This window comes from Nelumbo lutea, chromosome 1 (genome assembly GCF_056320005.1).
Source record: "Nelumbo lutea isolate HS-2025 chromosome 1, American lotus-T2T, whole genome shotgun sequence".
Taxonomy (NCBI): domain Eukaryota; kingdom Viridiplantae; phylum Streptophyta; class Magnoliopsida; order Proteales; family Nelumbonaceae; genus Nelumbo; species Nelumbo lutea.
Window position 1 is genome coordinate 213,918,353 of NC_142684.1, and position 17,764 is coordinate 213,936,116.

The window sequence follows — 17,764 nt, forward strand, 5'->3', positions numbered from 1 at the left end:
CACCGTACTGGAACCTAAAGTGCGATCCCCAAATCATGAAATCTCCAAAGCAAAGTGACAAAAATGGGACCCCAAGGTCTCTATTTATAGCCATGATATCCAATCTTGGATGGTCCAGATCGATGCAATCCTACGGTTTTCGTAGAAACCAGTTGCATGCCTCTCGAGGCAAAAATAGTTGAGCATGCATTATAACATCTGTGGGGTAATCTGCATGATGTATGTGCATCCTTGGTACACGATCTGGGTCCTCGATTGAACCAAGTGGGTCATTGAGGTCTGGCCATCGAACCGGATACCGACCCGAAGGAAGATGGGCCAAATTGACCCAACCTCATCATGACCTCCCCGCACAAGGTCAGGACCCCTAACACAGGGAGGGGAGAAATTAATGAGGGGTGATTTGGCCTGACCTAGTTGATAAGAGTAGAACTTATCATATTTTTATTTCGGTTCAAGCAATTCGGATGATTTTTCATAGTTTCGGCACTGTTTAATAATTTGGGCCTAACTCGTGTATCCGAACTCCGATTGGGCTGATTCAAGATTCACTGGAAAGATAAGAGAAAAAGCCACAGCTTTCATGTTTTGTGCTTTCACAGATTCGGCCTGCATCAAAATCAAATCTGGGCCCGAAGTTGGGGCAAATTCGTAGGAAGGCCCAATCCGCAGCTGAAGCCCAACTTGCAGAAAAGCCTGGTTGAAGCCCAATTCGCAGAGGGGGTCTAATACGAATCCAAGAACAAGAAACTGAGAAGAGTCTTACCAGATCTAAATTCATGATGTAATCTCAGAAATATAAAGAGAATGAGTTCATTAGATAAAGAGATTAGAGTAGGATTAGACTAGGACTTTCTATTCTTGAGAGATTAACTTCAAGAGAGAGTAGGAGACCACCCCCTCCCCTTTAGACTATATAAAGAAGTAGGGGGCAGACTAGAGGCATCAATCAACAATTGGAGGAATTTCTAAAGTCCCTTTGAAGTGAATCAAGAAGGTCTTCAAGAACTTCAAGAAGGAGATCAAGAAAGCTTCAAGAAGGAGGTGGCGGCAAGAAGAAGAGGAGATCTCAGCATCCTAGGTGAATTCATGAGTTTTTTCTTTCATCTTATTTGCTTTATTTCCTTTATTATGGACTGATTTGGTTTTTTAACTAGGGCTGTGGAAAGTCGAACCATGATAATGAATATATTTTTTTTATGATTTATCTGAAGGGATGAGAGATCCATTGTATGGACGCCCAAATCTTGCGGAATAAGGTGGGCGGATTTCAAAAAAAATTCTCTCCCTTCAACTGGGAATTGTATTCCCTATTTAGAAAATCATATTTTCAAGGATCAATCTTGAACCATAAATTGAACCAGATCTGAACAAAAGTAGTAGGAGAGGATTATACTTGATACGGAGAAATAATGTCTCCCAACGAAGGTGTTCATGCCCCAGGAAGGATCCAAAGACTGCTCCCTAAGAACCTAATCCTTTGCAAGAAATAGCAGGATGGCACGTGAGCACAGCTTCCTATCAGTCCCTTCACAAGGAACTGATATCAAGATCGAATCTTGATTTCTCCCATTGAACTGGAGATCGAACTAACAGGTGAGGCGGCAACAGGAAGGAGGCGACAAGAAAGAATTTTCGCAGGTATGGTGAAATCTCTCTTCTGTGATTTCAGCTCTGAAGACTTGCAGTGATGTTGCTGTGTTGCCTAAAGGCTGCTGCCCCCTCCGCCTTTTAAGTGATAAGGGTAAACCCTTATCCTATCTACAAATTGGATCAACCTTCTCCTAATACATTAGGAGGTTTCCAAATCTGAATCTCATTTAGATCTGGCCTCTCTGAGTGGATAGGGTTAAGACCCAATCCTGTCTACTAATCCAATCTTAGAATTCGCCCCCTTAATTTAACTACTTAAATTAGCCCTGTTTGAAATGGGCTTTAGGCCCATTAAGGTTATGTACTCACTTAGCCTTCCTAACTGCTGCCCAGTTGGGCTTCCTTGTATGGCGTGGGACCCAAACATTGATCTACACATCAGCCACATGGGTTGAACCCAGCCTTTGTTACAAGGCCTGGCCGAATACACTATTATGGTCAGTGCACCCCCTGAAACCCATCACATGGGCTCTATGGGCCCAACACTTACCCTAAATGGTCCTTGGGCCAAGCCACCTTATAACACCCAGGGACTGTGGACAGATGCAAGATTAGTCCATCAGGTATTACCCTCAATGGTCTTACACTTAACCTCTTAGCCCATAATGATCAAACACTGCCTGACAAGAGAGGACCTCTCCCTTGGCTGCAAGGAACAATGCTGCATTCTCTGCTTATATGGATCCCGAGAATTAAAACCTTTTGCAAACAATTTGGAAACCATAATATGTATATAATTTTATATCTCGTATAAAATATATTTTGCAAAACAAATCTCGACGCTTGAAATTGGCTGCTGGCAGTCTTGGTTTCCATCAGAGAGAGTGCATCCCCGATCATTACCTTTGTCCGACAAAGGGGCTAATCCTGTCACTACGATCACCCACTCAGATGAATTCTCAGACTATCCCAACATACCCAGGTTTTGACCCCTGCTAAGAATCTCACTAATTGGTAAATCAAAGACAGCCCAATCCGACACCTAGTGCAGTATCATAATTGAGTCTAGGGGTCGGGTGTAACTTTCTAGTTTTGCCCATTAATCTCCAAGGTCCAGGGCAATACTAGAAATCTGGTCCGGTTCAAAAATTCAATTAATACTACACTAAATGTGCCTTGGGTCTCACCCTAGTAACTGAGATAGGCCACCTCAACCGACTTGGTGGCACATCAGTGTCAGCCTTATCAGGATAGGTCTCCCCAGACCGACCCACTGGCTGTGAACATTCTAAACTAACACGAGTCACATTAAGTGTCCAGTTTAAGGGAATTACACAGAAACATACCACAGGAACATGAATCAAATGTGTACTTTTATTCATTTACAATAAACACATAATGTACATCATTCTGATTGAAGCTAAGGGCATACAAAAACTGTCTAACATTATCCAAGATTTTGATTTCCATATAGTCTATGAATTATTTGCTTAATGCGATTAGGAGTGGCCATCTCTTAGTTGATTCGGTGTATATGAATGAATCGGGAGAGGAATTTATATACTCGACCACATAGTTCATGGTGTGAATTGAATGGTATATAGGGATATATACACATGATACATATGAATATATGAGTTTTTCTTGCACTTCATGCATTTCTATTATTGAAAACTCTAGTCGAGGGATCGAGGGGTTACTTGATGGAAATATGTTTAATATATCTTGGGAAAGAAAATTAAATAAAATTGGGAAAAACTTCAACTTATGGAAAGAACAATTAATCTTGGTTAATCGTATCCATCAATATTCATTAGATTGGTTGGGTGGACCTAAAGCCCTAGCATTTTCATCATTTGCATATTCCATTGTTGATTGTCCTTGCTTTTATCTTCTTTTCCTAGTTTTTATTTTCAGTAGTTCTTGCTCCCTCAAATCTGAATTTCGATTGTATAAATAATTAGGGAAGACTTGAGTTCTAATACTTATTTTGTTAAATCCCCATGGTAACGATATTTTTATACTACTTGATAACTAGTGCACTTGCTAGGGTTATATTCATAGCTATCAAGTTTTTGGTGCCGTTGTCAGGGATTTAATCCTAAAATAATATTAGAACTTGTTAACCTTGGTTAATTTGGATTTTTTTTTTATTTATGTTTTATTCTTTATTTTTATTTTATTTTATTTGTTTGGATTTTTGCTGGTTCAGATTTACTAGTGCATGACATGCACTAGAAGAGAGGGACTAGCAGAATTTGATCCAGAAATTGAGAGGACCCTTCACTTGTTGCAAAGAGCCAATAGAGTTAAGACAAGAGAGGAGGTTGTTATTGGTAAACTAGCAATAGAGATTGAAGGAGAGATGCCAGAAGCAAATCTCACCCTCTTGGACTATGCTTGTCCAACAATTGATGGGGCGACATCTAGCATTTGCAAGCCCACCTTTCAGGCCAATAATTTTGAAATCAAGCCTGCAATAATTCAGATGTCCAGACAAGTATTTAGTTTAGTGAGTTGCCAAGTGATGACCCTAATGCACACATTGTTAACTTCCTAGAAATATGTGATACATTTAAACATAATGGAGTTAGTGATGATGCTATTAGGCTTAGATTATTTCCTTTTTCATTGCGTGATAGAGCTAAAGATTGGCTTAACTCACTCCCTGTAGGAAGTAATACCACTTGGAATGATCTAACCCAAAAATCTTTGGCTAAATATTTCCCCCCTCCAAAACAGCAAAATTAATTAATGATATTACTACTTTTGCTCAATTTGAGAGGGAATCTTTGTATGAAGCATGGGAACGATTCAAGGATATGCTTAGGAAGTGTCCTCACCATGGGATACCAACTTGGCGTCAAATTTAGACTTTTTATAATGGTATTACCCCCTCTAGTCAATCAATTATTGATGCAGCCGTAGGTGGCACAATTAGGACAAAAACTCTAGAGGAAGCTTATGATTTAGTGGAGGAGATGGTGTCAAACAGCTACCGGTGGAGTAATGACCAAACCAATCAGAGGGGAGTACACCACATCAATTCCCTTGCAGCCCTATCTACGCAAAATGCTAATCTGAATAAGAAACTTGACACCTTTAATATTGCAGCCATTAATGCATCATCTAGCATCTCATGCGATTCATGTGGTCAAATAGGACATGCTAATTCTGATTGTCCATTAAGTGGTCCTTTTATTTCCCATGCGAATGCTAATTTTATTTCTCATGCTGGCAGGCCGAATTTCAATCCCTACTCAAATATATACAACCCAGGGTGGAGTATGAAGGGTTGAGAGATCCATCACATGGACACCCAAAGATTGCGGAATAAGGGGCGAATTTCAAAAATTTTTCTCTCCCTTCAACAGGGAATCACATTCCCAATTTAGAAAAACATATTTTCAATGATAAATCGTGAACCTTAAACTGAACTAGATCTGAACCAAAAGGAATGGGAGAGAATGATACCTGATACAGAGAAGCAATATCTCCCAATGAAGGTGTTCACGCCCAAGGAAGGATCCAAAGACTGCTCCCACTGAAAATGGCGCAGTGCAGGATGGAGCAGAAACAACAGTGTTCTTCCCCAAGAACTCTGTCCTTCGCAAGAAACAGTAGGATGCAATGTGAGCACAGCTTCCTTTTCAATCCTTTCTCAAAGAACTAATGTCAAAATCCAATCTTGACTTCTCCCACAGCTGGAGATCGAACTGGCAAACAGGGCGGCAAGAGCAGGGAGGCGGCAAGAGAGTATTCACAGGGTGCAGAATTCTCTCTTCTTGATTTCAGCACTAAAAAGGATCTGATGTGTTTCTTAGTCTCTCTCAAGGCTGCCGCCCCCTCCTTCCTTTTGTTAACTTGAAAAGATCAGCTCCTAATCCCATTAGGAGGTGCTTATCCAAATCATATTTGGATCAGTCTTCTCTTCTAATGATAAGGATAAACCCTTATCTTATCTGTAGATTAGATTAGCTTTATCCTAATCTTATTAGGAGGTTTCTAGATCTGAATCACATTCAGATCTGGACTCTCTGAGAGGATAGGATTAAGACCCTATCCTAACTGCTAATCCATCTTAGAATTCGCCTCTTTAATTAACTAAATTAATAGCCCAGTTCGAAATGGGCTTTAGGCCCATTAAGCTTATGTGCTCAATTAACCTTCCTAACTGCTGCCCAGTTGGGCTTCCTTGTATGGCGTGGGACCCTAGCATTGATCTAAACATCAGCCACATGGGTTCGGCCCAGCCTTTGTTACAAGGCCGGGTCGAATACACTGTTAAAGACAGTGCACCCCCTGAAACCCATCAAATGGGCTCTATGGGCCGAACACTTACCCTAAGTGGTCCCTGGGCCAAGCCACCTTGTAACACCCAGGGACTGTGGGCAGATGCAAGATTAGCCCATCAGGTATTATCCTCAATGGTCTTACACTTAACCTCTCATCCCATAATGATCATACACTACCCGACAAGAGAGGACCTCTCCCTCGGCTGCAAGGAACAGTGTTGCACTCTCCACTTATATGGATCTCGGGAATTAAAACCTTTTGCAAACATTTTAGAAACCATAATGTATATACTTTTATATCTCATATAAAATATACTTCGCAAAAACAAATTTCAACGGTTGAAATCGGCTGCCGGCAGTCTTGGTTTCCAACAATGAGTGCATCCTCGATCATTACCTTTGTCCGACAAAGGGTCTGATCCTGTCACTATGATCACCCACTCAGATGAATTCTCGGATTGTCCCAACATACCCAGGTTTTGACCCCCACTAAGGATTTCACTGATTGGTACATCAAAGACAGCCCGATCTGACACCTAGTACAGTATCATAATCGAGTCTAGGGGTCGGGTGTAACTTTCCAGTTTTGCCCATCAATCTCCAAGGTCCAGGACAATACTGGAAATCTGGTCCAGTTCAAAGATTCAATTAATCCCACACTGTATGTTCCTAGGGTCTCACCCCGGTAGTTGAGACAAGCCACCCCAACCGATTTGGTGGCACCACAGTGTCAGCCTTGTCAGGATAGGTCTCCCCAGACCGACCCATTGGCTGTGAACATTCTAAACTAACACGAGTCTCAATAAGTGTGCAGTTTAAGGGTAATACACAGAAACGTACCAAGGGAACATGAATCAAATATGCACTTTTATTCATTTACAATAAACTCATAAAGTACATCAATTTTGATTCATGTTCCCTTGGTATGTCATAAAGTACATCAATAGCTCTCTGCCTGAGCTATGTCAGGACGAGTGCACAGCATGGCATACATGATGCTCCCTATGGCAGACGCATAGGGAACGTCTTTCATGCCGTCAATCTCCTCAGAAGTCTTGGGAGACATGTTCTTGGAGAGAGTGACTCCATGCCTGAAAGGAACATTTCCTTTCTTGGAGTTTTCCATGCTGTATCTTTTGACTATTTTGTCAATGTAGGCAGATTGGGATAATCCTATTATCCGCTTCAATCTATCTCTATAGAGTCGAAGACCCAGTATATAGGAGGCTTCTCCAAGATCTTTCATGGAGAATTGCTGTGATAACCATACTTTCACCATAGTTAACATACCTACATCATTTCCAATGAGTAGAATGTCATCTATATACAGAACCAAGAAGGTAACCTTATCTCCACTGTACTTCCTGTAGACACAGGGTTCATCTGGATTCTGCTCAAAGTCAAACGATTTGACGACAGAGTCAAAACGGATGTTCCAACTTCTAGAAGCTTGCTTAAGTCCATAAATGGATCTATTAAGTTTACATACCATGTTTTCCTGACCTGCAGCAATGAAGCCTTGCGGCTGCTGCATATAGATATCTTCAGTAAGATCTCCATTCAGGAATGCAGTTTTGACATCCATTTGCCAAATCTCATAATCATGGTATGCTGCTACAGCTAGCAGGATCCTAATGGATTTAAGCATGGCCACAGGCGAAAAGGTTTCCTCATAATCGATGCCCTCTTTCTGAGTGTACCCTTTCGCCACCAGACGAGCCTTGAAGGTCTCAACCTTACCATCGGGGCCCTTCTTCCTCTTGTAAATCCATTTGTAACTAATTGCTTTTACCTCGGAGGGCGGATTTACTAGAGTCCAGACTCCATTGGTCTCCATTGAGTCCATCTCTGCTCTCATGGCCTCCACCCACTTCTGGGAATCTATGTCCAACATAGCTTCCGTGTAAGTCACGGGATCCTCCTCACTAGTCAAGGTTTCCACCAGATAACTATCCTGGTCATAACCATAACAGACTGGTGGCCTGGATACCCGAGTGGATTCCGTGCCTGAAAGGAACATTTCCTTTCTTGGAGTTTTCCATGCTGTATCTTTTGACTATTTTGTCAATGTAGGCAGATTGGGATAATCCTATTATCCACTTCGATCTATCTTTATAGAGTCGAAGACCCAGTATATAGGAGGCTTCTCCAAGATCTTTCATGGAGAATTGCTGTGAGTAGAATGTCATCTACATACAAAACCAAGAAGGTAACCTTATCTCCACTGTACTTCCTGTAGACACAGGGTTCATCCGGATTCTGCTCGAAGTCAAACGATTTGACTACAGAGTCAAAACGGATGTTCTCACTTCTAGAAGCTTGTTTAAGTCCATAAATGGATCTATTAAGTTTACATACCATGTTTTCCTGACCTGCAGCAATGAAGCCTTGCGGCTACTGCATATAGATATCTTTAGTAAGATCTCCATTCAGGAATGTAGTTTTGACATCCATTTGCCAAATCTCATAATCATGGTATGCTGCTACAGCTAGCAGGATCCTAATGGATTTAAGCATGGCCACAGGCGAAAAGGTTTCCTCATAATCGATGCCCTCTTTCTGAGTGTACCCTTTCACCACCAGACGAGCCTTAAAGGTCTCAACCTTACCATCGGGGCCCTTCTTACTCTTGTAAATCCATTTGCAACTAATTTCTTTAACCCCGGAGGGCGGATCTACTAGAGTCCAGACTCCATTAGTCTCCATTGAGTCCATCTCTGCTCTCATGGCCTCCACCCATTTCTGGGAATCTATGCCCAACATAGCTTCCGTGTAAGTCACGGGACCCTCCTCACTAGTCAAGGTTTCCACCAGGTACCTATCCTGGTCATAACCATAACGGACTGGTGGCCTGGATACCCGAGTGGATCTTCTAGGTTGGTCACTACCTAGAACTTGTGGGACATCTCCCACTGCTCCTGAGCTCTCCTCATCAAGAACAACTTCCTGACGATGGGTGTCCAGGATATAGTCGATTTCCAAGAATTGCGCATTACGACTGCAGAACATTTTCTGCTCACTTGGGTCATAGAATAGGTAACCTACAGAGCCTTTTGGGTAGCCTACAAATAGGCAACGGCTGGTCTTGGATTCCAACTTGTCTGCACTCGTTCTCTTAACGTGTCCTGGACAACCCCAAATCTTCAAGTGTCTGACACTTGGTTTCTTTCCGGTCCAAAGTTCATATGGAGTATTCGGAACCGATTTGGTTGGAACCCAATTCAGCACATAAATCGCAGTCTCTAATGCGTAACCCCAAAAGGATGTGGGTAACTCTGAGTGTATGAGAAGCGACCGGACCATATCCAATAAGGTCCTATTCCTCCTCTCCGAAACACCATTAAGTTGTCGTGTAGCAGGAGGAGCTAATTGTGATACTATCCCATTGTCCTTTAAGTAGTCCCTGAATTCGTCAGAGAGATACTCGCCAACTCGGGGGGTCCGATTTTACCTCAATGTGGCTATCGTTTGACCCTTGTCCTTCCTCTTCCTTGGCTGCCTTCTATGGTGAACTTGGTTGGGACTGCAACTCTCTTCCGCTTCTCAACACCACCGCACTTGCATTTTCTTTCGGATTAACTACCGTTTGTGAGGGTAGTTTCCCAGAGTTCTACGCCTCCAACTTGCTGATGGAAGTGGCAAGTTGGCTAATTTGGTTCCCCAAATTCTGAATGCTAGCTCTTGTTTCCTGCTGAAATTGCTGAGTATTAGTAGCTAGAGCCTTAACTATTTCATCCAAAGACATACCTGAATTCGGGGGTTGGCTTTGCGCTGTGATGGGTGTTGAAAACTGGGGCTGTCGACTGAGAAATTGGGGCTGATATTTTTGCTGTCCTCCTTGGGTCTCGTAGCTTAAGTTTGGATGATCTCTCCACCCCGGATTGTAATGATTGGAGTAAGGATCATACTTTTGTTGGGGCTGGCCCGGGAATCCTCCCATGGCATTGACTTGCTGCATCGGGCCATCTTGTAATGATGGACACATGTCCGTAGGATGTCCAGGGATCGAACAGATACCACACACCCTGGCAGTTTGTAACTGTCCTGCTACGAGCTGCTTAACCAAGGCAGTTAAATCAGAAATCTGGTTTTCTAAATTTGCATGGCTTACCTCGTTAACCCTTCGAATGGTACCTTCTGTCCTTGTACCAAATTGCTGAGAATTTTCGGCCATATTGGAGATTAATTCCCTGGCCGCTTCAGGTGTCTTGTTCACTAGAGCTCCTCCACTGGCTGCATCGACCATACTTCTATCCATGGGCTGAAGCCCTTCATAGAAGTATTGGATTAACAATTGTTCAGGAATTTGGTGGTGGGGACAACTAGCAACAAGTTGCTTAAACCTTTCCCAATATTCATATAATGTCTCACCACCAAACTGCCAAACTCCACATATTTCTTTTCTTATATTTGCAACCCGAGATGCAGGAAAATATTTATCTAAAAATATCCTATTCATTTCATCCCATGTGTGTACTGAACCGGGAGAATATACAACCAATCCTTTGCTTTATCTCTTAAAGTAAATGGAAAGGCTATGAGTTTTACCTGGTCCTCGATCATACTATGGGGTTTCATGCTTGAACAGACGACATGAAATTCCTTTAGATGTTTGTGAGGGTCCTCACCTGGGAAACCATGAAACAGAGGTAATAATTGAATCAAACCAGATTTGAGTTCAAAGGCTACCTCAAGAGTGGGGTACGTGATGCATAAAGGTTGTTGGTTCATAATTGGTGCAGCCAACTCCCTTAATGTCCTCTCTCTGTCAGCCATTCTTTCTACTTCTTCGAAGATGGGAAGATCACAATCTGAATTCACCTTCTTTGGTGAACGATCCTACCTTTTCTTCGCCTCCTTTCTTAAACGACGGGTGGTCATCTCAATTTCGGGATTGTACTCGAGTTCACCTCATTGAGAAGCACGAGTCATAAAACAAAAGAGGTTAACAAGAGGAAGGTAATAGCTAAGAAATTAAAGTTGCTCCCCGGCAACGGCGCCAAAATTTTGACGGGTTTGTCGAAGCCCTCAAAATTATTACTAGTCCCACAATAAAATATTTGCAATAAAAGTGGTTCTAGGTTGAATCCCACAGGGAGCAAATCAGTAATCTCTTAGCCGAATGGATAAAGTAATTGTGTGGGAAAATTAAATAACTAAAATTAAAAGAATAACAAACTAAGAGAAAAATCAGTCTTACCAAATTCTGGTTCAAGGGTTCGGGTTGAATCGATTGGCCATCGATCCTAGGTACAATTCAGCATTCTTGCAATTCAAGCATTTAACCTTAGATTTATTAGGATAGCCATAATAAACCTTGTGTTTTCCTAATTCAGTTGACCAAACCCAGCATTCGATCAACACTTATCACCACTCAACTGGGTACGATAGCGTTCCATGTTAAACAATGATAGCATTAAGATTTGTGAAAACAGTTAAACCAAAATAACAATAATTGAGATAGCTGCAATTACTGAATTTTGTTCCATCGATTCTTTTAGGTTGAACCATGTTAAAACATTGGTCAAAGGCTGCCACGAACAATTGACCCAAAAAATAGCAACCTAATTGCTACTTGTACCATTATTCGTGACAATTACGGATCACCGAAATCATGGATAGTAGTAGGAAAATCAACATTAATTCAGTTTGTCAGACTAATTAACATTAACATCCAATAAAAATGTGAACAAGAACCAATGAATACTTGAATTAAAAAGAAAGAATATAAAGTAACTACAGAACCTCACAATGGCACAAACGAACCTCCCCCCTTGAACCAGAAAAAGAAGCTTAGCTGCTCATGATCTGCGCAATCTCCATGCTCTTCTTCTCCATAGCCGAACTGCCTTCTTGCTTCTTGATCTTCTTGATGATCTCTTGGATCTTGGAATGAGTGATTGTAGAGTTGGTTCGCCCCCCTCTTTATATAGCCAAAGGAGAGGGCTGTTTTCCAACTCCTTCTAGGAGATCATCTTATCTTTAGGGTGTTTTGATCTTATCTTGAACTAATCATATCCTATCGTTTATCTAATGCTCTAATCTCAATCTTCTTATCTCTCTAGGATTACATTCAAGACTTTAGATCTGATAAAACTCTCTCCTTGTAGATTACATTCGAAATTCGGACTCTTAACTCTTGAATTCGAGTTGGGCTGCTTCAAGGTACTTTTGCGAGTTGGGCTTAAGTTGTGAAATGGGCTTGGCTGCGAACTTGCTCCGACTTTGGGCTCGTTTTCGTACTCGATGCATGCCGAATCTGTCAAAACCCAAAACATAAAAGTTGTGGGCCTTCCTTTCATCTTTCTAATGCTTCTTGAATTGTCCAATTCGGTGTCCAGAATTGAGAGTTAGGCCCAGATTACTGACTGTCGCCGAAATTGTGCAAAATCACCCGATTTGCCCTATTTTCTTCCAATTGCCTTCTTTATTGCCCTGAATCGAAATACAAGAGTAATGAGTCCATTTAAGTGCTAAATAAATGTAAAAGAGTGAATATTAGGGGATAAAATTAGGGTTCGTTTTGGTCTCATCACTCCGTCACCGAGAAGGGAGGGAAAATCTCAGAGATGAATAAATGGGAATGGAACATAGATTAAAAGCCATATCTATGTAGGTAACAAGAATCAAACTAAGGTTGTGGACTAATGTTTTTGTTTTTTTATCAGAAAATGGCAAACGGTCAATTTGCAAAGCTCCTAGACGATAACAAGCTTAAGGGCCCAAACTATGCGACTGGTACAGAAATCTTATGTTGGTCCTAACTTCTGAAAAGTTAGATAAAGTGGTGAAAAATCCTACTCTGGAATGTCCGGGTGATAGGGCTTCAGAGGCCCGTAGGAGGGACTACCAAGATTGGGAGGATAAGAACTCCCTAGCCCGTTGCTTTGTCATTGCCTCATTAGACAACTCTGTTAGGCAGTTTTGTATGCCCTTAGCTTCAATCAAAATTGATGTACTTTATGATTTATTGTAAATGAATAAAAGTACATATTTGATTCATGTTCCCTTTGTATGTTTCTGTGTATTACCCTTAAACTAGACACTTATTGAGACTCATGTTAGTTTAGAATGTTCACAGCCAGTGGGTCGGTCTGGGGAGATCTATCCTGACAAGGCTGACACTGTGGTGCCACCAAGTCGGTTGGGGAGGCTTGTCTCAGCTACCGGGGTGAGACCCTAGGCACATACAGTGTGGGATTAATTGAATCTTTGAACTGGACCAGATAGCTAGTATTGTCCTGGACCTTGGAGATTGATGGGCAAAACTGGAAAGTTACACCCGACCCCTAGACTCGATTATGATACTGCACTAGGTGTCAGATCGGGCTGTCTTTGATGTACCAATCAGTGAGATCCTTAGCGGGGATCAAAACCTGGGTATGTTGGGACAATCCGAGAATTCATTTGAGTGGGTGATCATAGTGACAGGATCAGCCCCTTTGTCAGACAAAGGTAATGATCGGGGATGCATTCTTACTGTTGGAAACCAAGACTGCCGGTAGCCGATTTCAACCGTTGAGATTTATTTTGCAAAGTATATTTTATATGAGATATAAAAGTATATATATTATGGTTTCTAAAATGTTTGCAAAAGGTTTTAATTCCCGGGATCCATAAAAGTGGAGAGTGCAACACTGTTCCTTGCAGCCGAGGGAGAGGTCCTCTCTTGTCGGGCAGTGTATGATCATTATGGGCTGAGAGGTTAAGTGTAAGACCATTGAGGATAATACCTGATGGGCTAATCTTGCATCTGCCCACAGTCCCTAGGTGTTACAAGGTGGCTTGGCCCAGGGACCAGTTAGGGTAAGTGTTGGGCCCATAGAGCCCATTTGATGGGTTTCAGGGGATGCACTGTCTTTAACAGTGTATTCGACCAGGCCTTGTAACAAAGGCTGGGCCGAACCCATGTGGCTGATGTGTAGATCAATGCTTGGGTCTCACGCCATACAGGGAAGCCCAACTGGGCAGCAGTTAGGAAGGTTAAGTGATCACATAAGCTTAATGGGCCTAAAGCCCATTTCGAACTGGGCTATTAATTTAGTTAATTAAAGGGGCGAATTCTGAGATGGATTAGCAATTAGGATAGGGTCTTAATCCTATTCACTCAGAGAGTCCAGATCTGAATGTGATTCAGATCTAGAAACCTCCTAATAAGATTAGGATAAAGCTAATCTAATCTGCAGATAAGATAAGGGTTTTTCCTTATCACTAGAAGAGAAGGTTGATCCAAATATGATTTGGATAAGCACCTCCTAATGGGATTAGGAGCTGATCTTTTCAAGTTAACAAAAGAAGGAAGGGGGCGACAGCCTTGAGAGAGACCAAGAAACACATCAGATCCTCTTTAGTGCTGAAATCAAGAAGAGAGAATTCTGCACCCTACGAATACTCTCTTGCCGCCTCCCTGCTCTTGCCGCCCTGTTTGCCAGTTCGATCTCCAGCTGTGGGAGAAGTAAAGATTGGATCTTGACATCAATTCTTTGAGAAATGATTGAAAAGGAAGTTGTGCTCATGTTCCATCCTGCTGTTTCTTGCGAAGGACAGAGTTCTTGGGAAGAACACTGCTGATTCTACTCCATCCTGCACTGCGCCATCTTCAGTGGGAGTAGTCTTTGGATCCATCCTTGGGCGTGAACACCTTCGTTGGGAGATATTGCTTCTCCGTATCAGGTATCTTTCTCGCCCATTCCTTTTGGTTCAGATCTGGTTCAGTTTAAGGTTCAAGATTTATCCTTGAAAATATGATTTTCTAAATAGGGAATGTGATTCCCAGTTGAAGGGAGAGAAAATTTTTTTGAAATTCGCCCCTTATTTCACAATCTTTGATGGTCCATGTGATGGATCTCTCAACCCTTCAGTGGTATCAGAGCCACAGGTTAAAATCTTGAACCATTCTGTTTCAGATCTGAACCTGCGCTATTAGGGAGAAGGCGTTCTACCCAATTTGCGCAGATTTGGTTTTGGGAAATTTGTTCCCAAATCAGATGGGCAAATAATCTGAAATTAATTTTAAATAAATCTGATTATTAATTAGAATTGTTCTTTATAATTTTCTTGGTTTATGGGTTGTTCGTACAAGAGGAGATCGAATTCTTGGTTTGCGCAGGGAACCTGCGATATTGCAGTTCTTGACTTATTTTGGGTCTGTAAATTTTTTTTATTTTCTAGACTCAATGTATAGGTATTCGATCTGATGTAATTATTAATAGAAATAGGATTTCTATTTATTTTATTTTGGATCGAAGATGGCAGCGCAGAGGAGATTTCGCAGATAAGAGAAATGCTATCTGTGATTTGCAGTTTGTGAAACTGCATTCTGTGATCTAACCTCTGTTTTGCAGGAAGGATTGTGCGAACAACCCTGTTTGACTGATTCTTGTTTTTCCTTTTATCAGTATTTAATTTCAGATTATTTTCTTGAATTAAGGATTTAATTAAAAATCAAACACTAGACCCATTTGAACCAAGATTGGTTCAAAATTGTTTGGACCAATTCTAGGGTTTAATCAAGGCTGATTGTCAGCCCTAATTTCCCACTAATGGGCCTAAGGATTGATATTTAATTAAATGGTTAATTCGGCCCAGCCTGTAAAGGCCCAGTTTTAAATAGTTAGAACTGCAAAAGCCCATTTCAAAGGATAAAGCTATATGGGCCGAACTGGGTAACCCTAATTCAGCCCATATACCTAGATAATATTAATGGTTAATATTATGGAATTTTAATGGACTTCCAACGGGCCTTACAGATAATTAATTGATTGGATCAATTTATCCCTGCATGTGATGTATGGATGTGTGATGTGCTGCGTACATGGGCCATAAGTACTTGGCCCATGCTCATTCGACAGTGGCTCTTGCGCACACCATGGCTGAATGCACATCATTGCCATGGTATCCCTTTTGGTCATTGGATGAATTCCCTCAGTGGTGGGTCCCACACCTCATCAAGAGTTTGCGTGCGGAACCCTAGCCGATTTTAGGCTCACCGAAATCTAGCTTTATGAAAGTCAGTGGGAGCCACTTTGGTTTGACCTAAATCAAACTAGGGCGTAATTTTGTTCCCTCCAACTAATATGAGTGCATGTGATAGGGAGATTCATATGATGAACTCTCTAAAGGCCTTCCATAATTAGCATGAGGATGGGTCCTTCAGTAATGAGGAAACGCACCAGAAAATGGGCTATCCATTTGCTGTTGGGCTTGTCTGAGTGTTTCATAAAATGATAGGGGCGTCATAGACCGATGTGGGAGGGGCTTAACCAGAAAATGGGAACTCTCTCACGGTACCTTGGCGTTCACGAATATGATGGGTAAGCACTCACTAGACAGAAAGGTTTACCTAAAAACGGCTCTGGACCTTGTCTGACAGAGACCAAAGGGAAAACTCATATGATGAGTGGATGTGATCCTTCAAAGAAAGGTGGTGGGGTTATGCAGCTGAAACAGTTGGCTCCATGCACCCTATGTGATTTCCCATATTTCCAGAGACAACCCGTAGTCTCCGTCATTGAGAAAGGAGGGAAATCTCAGAGACGAATAAATGGAAATGGATCGTAGATTAAAATGTATATCTATGAAATGAACATGAATCAAATTAGGTTGTGGACTGATGTTTGCTCTTTTATCAGAAAATGGCAAACGGATCTTTTGCAAAACTACTTGATGACAACAAGTTGAAGGGCCCAAATTATACTGATTGGTACAAGAACCTTATTCTGGTCCTAGCTTCTGAAAAGCTGGACAAAGTGGCAAAGAATCCTTCCCCGGAGCATCCGGGTGATGGGGCTTCTGAGGCCCGAAGGAGAGACTATCAAGAATGGGAGGAGAAAAACTCCCTTGCCCGGTGTTACATCATTGCCTCCTTAGACAATCCGATACAGAGGCAGTTCGATCAGATCGAACTTGCCAAAGACATATTGGATAGTCTCAGGACAATGTATGAAGAGCAGAATCGTTCTACTCGACAAAAGGTCTTGAAACAGTTCACGACCGCACAAATGTACAAGGGTCAACAAGTTCACGACCATTGTCTTTGGATGATGGGATACATCAACGAACTGAAGGCTCTTGGATCCGGGCTGGACCTTGCTACCCAGATAGATGCTATCCTTAACTCTTAGGCTCCTTCCTTTAATCCGTTCATCATGAACTATAACATGAACAAGTTGAATGTCAGATTACAAGAGCTCAGCAATATGTTGCAAAGAGCTGAAGAACTGATTAGAAAGGATGAGCCTGTAGCCATGCTTGTTGAAACTGGCAAGACAGGCAAGAGAAAGAGGAAGGCAAAGAAGCCTCAAAAGAAAGCCACTAAGAGCAATAAGCAGAAGAAAGACAAAGCATCGGATGCCTGTCACTTCTGCAAGAAGAACGGCCACTGGAAAAGGAACTATCCTGCCTACCTGGAATCCAAGAAAGGTAACTTCGAAACTTGTGTTATAGAAACCAATTTGTTGGTAGCTTCTGCTTCCTGGTGTATTGACTCTGGGGCTTCGACTCATGCTTGTAACTCACTGCAGGGGTTCAAGGTAAGCAGAAGGCTGAGTGAAGGAGAAGTCACACTCTTCTTGGGGACTACTGCAACTGTTGCAGCCGCGGCCATAGGAACCGTGGAATTAATTTTTAGAGAAGGAATAATTGTACTGAAAGACTGTCTTTATGTACAAAATTTAAGGAGAAATTTGATTTCTGTCTCAAAACTGTGTGCAGATGGTTTTTCTGTCTTCTTTATTAATACGATTACTATTAAAAGAAACAACAGATTCATCGCATATGGGGAACTGGAGAACGGTCTCTATGTTCTACATCCTTCTCTAGAAACTAACATAACCGAAACTACGTCGGCTGAAATCCCTAAGAAGAGAGCTCGTGAT

General features: G+C 41.8%; 2 non-coding genes across 2 annotated transcripts; one reads left to right on the plus strand and one right to left on the minus strand.

Moving 5' to 3' along the window:
- Positions 1 to 4,337: 4,337 nt before the first annotated feature.
- Positions 4,338 to 4,444, minus strand: LOC148880885 (small nucleolar RNA R71). The gene has a single exon (XR_016106077.1). It is a non-coding gene; the product is annotated as a small nucleolar RNA R71 (small nucleolar RNA).
- A 5,748-nt stretch (positions 4,445 to 10,192) lies between these two features.
- On the plus strand, positions 10,193 to 10,299 carry LOC148880886 (small nucleolar RNA R71). The gene has a single exon (XR_016106412.1). It is a non-coding gene; the product is annotated as a small nucleolar RNA R71 (small nucleolar RNA).
- The last annotated feature ends 7,465 nt before the right edge of the window (positions 10,300 to 17,764 follow it).